Source organism: Magnolia sinica, chromosome 10, assembly GCF_029962835.1.
Source record: "Magnolia sinica isolate HGM2019 chromosome 10, MsV1, whole genome shotgun sequence".
NCBI lineage: Eukaryota > Viridiplantae > Streptophyta > Magnoliopsida > Magnoliales > Magnoliaceae > Magnolia > Magnolia sinica.
Genome location: NC_080582.1, coordinates 6252541 through 6260173, shown reverse-complemented (window position 1 = coordinate 6260173; position 7633 = coordinate 6252541).

Below are 7633 nucleotides of genomic sequence, written 5' to 3'. Positions count from 1 at the left end.
ATTTGAAAGGCAGATATCAGAGAGTAAAATATATGGGACCGACCCACTAGTGGTTACACAAGTGGGGCCAATAGGCCTATATCCAACATCTCATATTCAATCACATTGTGGAATTTGCACAATATGGATTATTTATTTAGCTTACTTATAATAATCAAACCAAAAACCACAATAAATTTTTTTTTTTAAAGCATGGGACCAACTGAAACACCATTGTCTTCTTGCAGATGTTTGAGTACTAAGTGGCCACCTTACTACCACTCAATAATTCAATTATTGCTATGCCTTCTTAGTTCACATGACCACATCGAATAGAGTTGACTCCTGATTAGGAGTACTTGGCCAACATACACACTAATCTTACTTATTGACTTTATTTACAAAAATATTTTTTTTGGAAACATCGGCTTAAATCTCTTTTAAAGTAATAATATAATGCCTATACTTTTTGAAAGAATATTGTTTGTAGAAAATTTATCAAAAATCCAATATTGCTGGTGGATAAGTCTTCAACTGCGTATTAGTAATTTTAGAAACTTGGTGTAACTTTACAGATTCTTCCTCATGCAGACATGTAATTTGGAATTAACTAAGTAGCTTTCTAGCCTAACCAAGTTCAACCAATCTAAGAACATTCATCATTGTACACTAAAGTGGTGACATTCAATCTTATTCTCTTGTACATAAATGAATGGTAGCTAAATGCACAAAAAGCCACCTACGTGATTGGCTACATGTAGATGTGTAATTTCGAATCGACTAAGCAACTTCTCGATATAACCAAGTTTTATTAATATAAGGACCTTCGTCGTCGTACACTAAAGTAGCGACACTCAATTTCATCTTCTTATAAACAAAAGAATGATAGCTAAGGACACATAGTCACCTATATAACTAGTTACTCACACAATGCAATGATAAGATAGAATCAAAGCATTCTATAAGTAATAGGTTTGCGCATGTAGCCACAATTCACATTATAAAGTTAGTTATATTAAAGCATATATCAGGTCTATAATATGTAGGTCGTCACAGATGAGGTATGACTCATCTCATATCTTCACGACTTGGCTTTTAATCAACCTATAACTTTAATAACCTAGATGAACAATGGAGCAATCATTTTATTTTGACTTTGATTAATCTCATATTAAATTTCTTAGGACCGAATATAGATACAACGTCTCATCGCTCATAACTTGGTTCTCTATTCTTCACAATAGAGGGTGGTACACGAACATCACCCAAATTATACATATCTTATCTTAAAGTTGGTTTATCCTATGAGTAGCCAACTCGGGTACCGAATTTCAAGGCGTGATAGCATCAACCAGCACCCACCTAGGTCTTCGAGGGTATTTTGTCAAGAAGAGCAATCCTTGAATGGAGATAGTTTATTTTGTCATTTTCCATGCATCAATTACTATGCATATAAAGTTTTCGGGATTATGGAGTTTGGATAAGTGGTTGTGACTTGATCTTCATTGGATTCAGCATTTGCCAATTAGGTTTGGTGAGTGTTTTTAGGGGATGCCGATGGCCCTTTCGACTTAACCGGTTTAGATTTTTAATGTATATTAATTGGGTCGATCAAAAGCAGATTTATCGCATAGATGAATCGTAAGGGTTCTCGGAGTGTTTGATCGATTTGGTCAAAGATCGGATTAGTCGAGTTCTTGATTTGCTAATTTGGCTCGTCAATTGTTTATAGGACATGTTGATGATGTTTCCTGTTTGACCCATTTGGATATTCAAAAATTTCTGAGTAAATAGAAGTCAGTTTTATCAAAGTCAAATAAAAGTTTGAAGAATAGTTTATTCTTGTTTTGAGTGAGGTGTCTACAAGTTATTGTTTGATTTGAGTATTTAGTAGGGCTATGTGAAGTCCATCATGGTATATGTGTGTCACGCCCCGAAATTCGGCACCTGGGTATATCCGACCCTGATTCCGTACCCGAAGGCATGATTTATGTTTTATATATTTACATTTCATAATCTACACATATATTGACAAAATGATTCTCATTCATAAACTATAATCATCCAAAATTTTAATAATCAAACATTTATTTAGAGAAGAATAAAATATCCATGTTCCGACTATTGAAGATTATCATCAAACAAATGTCATCGTCATACTATCATACTAAACTTAATGTTTATTACAACTTATTTAGAAAATGTTAAAGAAATAAAAATAAATAAAAGCAAATCTCTTTAAGCGCCTCTATGAGATCATGATCTTGAAATTTTAAAATCCTAACAGGATAAGCTGCGAAGCCCAGTGAGAAATCATAACACAAGTTTAAAAAATAACCTCATCTAATCTGAATAAAATGTATTAAAAGATACACTACCTATTTGGGTAAAGCAAACAGATGGAGATATTAATAAACAAGATTTTTTTAATGTAATTTTTTTTAAAAAAATGAATGAATGAAATCAACATATGCTATAATCCATAATAACAAGTGCGGTTTATTCTTTTTAACACCAGGGCCAGTTTACACCGGTTGGCTAATACCCGCACTAATACAACACCTAACTTAGCAATGAGAACTTTTTGCGTGATATGCTCCCCATCCAAATGGCACTTGGTGAGGGACCTATTTGTACGTTAGCTGGTTAGACTACTACTATACTGAACCTGACAGCAATAACCTTTTGCAATCTTGACATGCTCACCCACCCAGAGGATATGGTAGATGTTCCAAAAGGTACCAGTTGGGTTTCTGGGACTTTCAGCCCAAGAGTCTAAGTTGCCCCACCTGTTTACTATTTAGGGATGTTCAACCCAGAGGACTTAATCGGCCCACCTATTTTCTAGCGTTTCATGCAGGATTTTAATATTGCATAAATTAAATATTTCTAAAAATCTTTAATGACCGCTATTCTTTAATCAATATATAATACCTGATGTACATAATTTATCAAACTAAAATTAAAATTTTCAATTAATGTAAATTGTCCATGCATGATTAAAGTTTTACGAAAAAAATAAACATGTGACGTAATATATTAAATCTTGATTAAAGTTCTACATAAAAAGAAAAATAATAATAATAAGCATGCATCATGATTATTAGATCTAAAAATTTAGAAATTTATATATAAACTTGGGACTTTTGCAATAATTCTAACAAAACAAAGTCAAAATACAAAAAAAAATAAAATAAAAAAATAATAAAAATAAATAAATAAATAAATTTTAATGTAAGATTAACAATAAGATGATAGAAAACTCGAATTAAGGCATATTAAAATAACAACAACCGATGTAATAAAAAAAAAAAAATTAACAACATTTTTAGAAAGTATGGTAAGATATTATATCAAATAAAAAAGATCTAAGATGGTAAAGATTAATTATAAACACAAATGAACAAACAAATATGTGTGTGTGTGTGTGTGTGTATATATATAAATAATATCAAGTGAGAGATACTCATATTTTTTTTCTTCTCTTTCTTTTTCTGTTTTGTTTTGTTTTCCTTTCTCTCTCTCCCTTTTCCTCTCTCTCTCCCTCCCTTTCTCACGGAATGACCCGCTATTGTTCTTCCTCTTTCTTTTTCTTCTCTCTTATAGGCTCCCCTTTCCCTGTGATGCATATGTGAAAGGGAGCACTTTAAGTACTCTTTGAGTTTTTAAGTTTTCCGTATGTTTTTGCTATTCAAAGCACGTGCTCCATGCTGCTTTGATTGCATGGACATGTTGTGCACTACACGTGTGCCATATGTGTGCCAAGCGTGTGGACATGAAGTGGTGTGAAAGGTGTTTGTGAATGTGATGTTGTACATGGTGTGTAAGCTATGATGCATGTGCATGGACGGATGGATGGATGTGCGGATAGATGGACGGATAAACATATGGCAAGATGAGCTATTGTGTGATCGGTGGTAGGACCCACAAATGTATGTATGGATTAAAGGTGATATGGATGGATATGATGTGAGAATGGGTTAAATGGAAGATTGATGAACGGTGGATTTTAAAAGAGGTGATACGCACAACTTTGGTCTGGACCTAGAGGTGGGCATTGAGTCGAGTCGGACCGGATTGGGTCCAACTCGACTCGGTCCAAAACTTTCAATGCATGATTCGAACTCGATCCGATCCGGGACCGAGTTCGGGTCCTTGGACTCGATTTGATCTGGTGCATTGCTGGCTTGGCCCGAACCGAGTTCGACTCGGTCAACGAAACCGAGTCGGATCGGGTTTGGTACGGTTCGGATCAATTCTTCTGTTTTTTTTTTTTTTTTTTTTTCAGTGTGGTCCACTTGATCTTTAGATCTATCTTATTTTTCGGGTAAGGCCTTAAGACAAGCCCGCCAAATGGATGGATGGTTTGGATATAACACATACCTCATGATGGGACCCACATAACTTGCTGATGTCAATACGCAAGCATGTACACCCGCCACTTTACTTCTCGTTCAAAAGTTGGGTGATGTTACGGGTTACTTTCATTAAAACATTAATAATTATTTTTTGGGCCCACCGAGTGTGGTTCACAAATCCAGACCATCTATTATGTGTGTCCCACTTGAATGAGGGGTCATACCAAGTTTCAGATGCATCCACTTTTTATGTGGGCCCCACCAAGTGTTTTTATATGTTTTGGGGATGTCTTTACATGATTTTAGATGGTATGGCCCACCTAAGTTCCGTATACTACTGATTATTGGGATATCTCATAAATTAAAGGGGACCCATCAAATGCATGGTGTTGATGTTAGACACGCATCACGGTGGGGCTCACAAAGCTTGACCTCGGGGAAAGTTCCCATGAGCTTGACTGCATTGAAATTTGAAGGGGACTGATTGGTTACTCCCCCTAGCAGCCTAGCAAGCTTGGTGCTCAATGCACTTCAAGCCATGGGCTGCTTGAGATGAGAATACTGATTGGTTACTCCCCTGCCACTAGCCAATGGCTCGTGGTCAGTGCTTTGTGGACCCTAGCATGATGTATTTATTTCATCCATGCTATCCATCTATTTTTCTAGATCATTTTATGGTATTAAAAAAAAGAGGTGTATCCTCATCTCAAGTGGACAACATTACAGGAAACAAATGTTGAATGAATATTGTGCGGATCGAATCGGATTGAATTGGTCCGGACTGGCCACTAATTTGAACTCGACTCGATGTACGGTCAGATTTAAGTGAACCTACTCGATCAGACCTGATCCAGGCTGTCAGTTCGGTTCGAATCGGGTCGGATCTAGTCGGATCCACTGGATCAGGTTAGAGATGCCCAGCTCTATCTAGACCCCACATTGGGTATGTAGTAAGATAAACAAGTAGAATTGTAGGTGAGGTCTTGGTATCGATCCCTAGTGGGGGTGGCTAACAGTGAAGTGTGAACTGACAGTGGGGTGTGTTAACAAGCTAATATTAAAAAAAAAAAAAGAGTAGAATTGTAGGTGGCCACATGATTAGCAAGATGGACGGTCAGTTTAGATGAATGAGATTTTTAGCATATCAATAGTTAGATAGGTGTTTCTTTAGATGGATTGTCAGATGTATTGTTGATTTTATTCATCAATGAATGGTTAGTTTGAATATGTTCAAATCAATGGTTGAGATTGGATTAGTTGATCTTATATATCAACGGTCATATTAAACTAATTTCGTACGTAAATCAATGGTTAAAATTAATCTAAGTTTTTACAATGTGTTTTGTCCATGCCAACCATCCGTTCTCACAAATCATTTCAGGGCATGAACCAAAAAAAGGAGGTAGATCCACGGCTCAAGTGGACTACACGACAGGAGGCAATGTTGATAATGATAAGTACACCGATTATTGAAACCTTAGTAGGGCCCACCTATGTTCACTTGCCATCCAACCAGTTCACAAGGTCACGTATACCTGGACGAGGGCAAAACACAAATATAGGCTCGATCCAAAACTTCTGTGGCCCACCTAAGGGTTTTAATGGTGGGTTCAATCCCAAACTCGTAGATCATCGTGTCGATCCGATCCACCCGTTCTTGATTGGGCCGACTTCGGACCTCTCACATTTCTGCCCGTTCTTTTTCACGCGGCCTACCTCAACACATTGTGTTGTAAATTCACACCGTCCATCCGGTTTTCCAGCTCATTTTAAGATGTGGTTCAAAAATGAAACAAATCCAAATATCAGGTGGACCACACTACATGGAACATTTATCATTGAACGCCATCCATTAAAAAATTCTGGGGCCCACTGTAATGTTTTCTTCTCATCCAACCTGTTGGTAATGTCACAAAAACCTGGAAGAAGGGAAAACAAAAAATATCAGCTTGATTCAAAACTTTTGTGGCCCACAAAAAAGCTTTTAATGGTCAATTTCTACTGTTTCTTGTAGTGTGGTTCACCTGAGATTTTGATCTACATAATTTTTTGACTAATCACCTAAAATGCAATGGAAAAACGGATGGACGGCGTGGATATAAAACACTTACATCCAGGTGAGCCCTAAAGAAAAGACGAACTCGGTCAGGTCGGTCCTGACATCATTGATTGGAGAATGGCCGTTGGTCGTATGAAGGTGACTGATGCTGGTCCTTCGCACGATACGGCCAGGTCGGGGGTATGTGGTACAATACCCAATCCTCTTCCGGCAAAATGATACTGGATTTGCGGAAGCGGATTGCGTCGGACGCGGATTTCCTGCGACAGCCTTTTGCAGGAAGTTCCTGCGTAAGGATGCTAGGTTGGGCCCACTGAATTGTAAGTTATAAATCCATTCCGTCCATCCGTTTTTGGAGCTTGTTTTAGTGTGTTATACCAAAAATGAGGTGGATACAACACTCAAGTAGGTCACACGAGGGGGGGAAATTGGGGAAAGAAATTTCTACCATTGAAACCCTACTGGGCTCCACCTTGATGTTCATATGATATCCAAACCTTTTACAAAGTCATTCCCAACGGGATGAAGTGAAAAAACCAAAATTATAGCCTGATACAAAACTTTTATGGTCATAAAAATGCTTCAACGGTGCTCACTGAATGCCCACTTTTTCTTCTTGTATGGCCCACGTGAGTGTTGTAGACACCTCATTTTTTGTCGCACACACTAAATTGATCTCATAAAACGGACGAACGGGGTGGATTTCTCAAAAACATTTCGGTGGGCCCCAACCAAGATCCTTGCGCAGGCACTTCCTGCCAAAAGCTTTTGCAGAAAATCCGCGTCCGATTGCGTCCTAACCCCGGCCATCTCCAGCTGGGAACAGAGAGGATCTTTGAGGGGCCACCACGATGTATGAGTCTTATCCATACCGTCTAACCAATTTTTTCGTATCATTTTAGTTACAAACCCAAAATTGAGGTAGATAAAAGCCTCATGTGGACCACACCACAGGAAGCAGCGGTGATAGTTATATAGACCTGGATGAAGAGAAAAGACAAATATCAGATTCATCCAAAGCTTCTACAGCCCTCCAGAAGTTTTCAACGGTAAGATTTTAATCCCAATTTTGTGGTTCAATTGAGCCTTGATCTTTTAATCCCTATTTCGTGGTTCAATTGAGCCTTAGATCTGTCTGATTTTTGAGTTAACAACCTTAAATGATACTAAAAAGTGGATGTAAGTGCCGATAAAACTCGTACATCGAGGTGGCCACTCAAAGCTTCCGCCTGTTCTA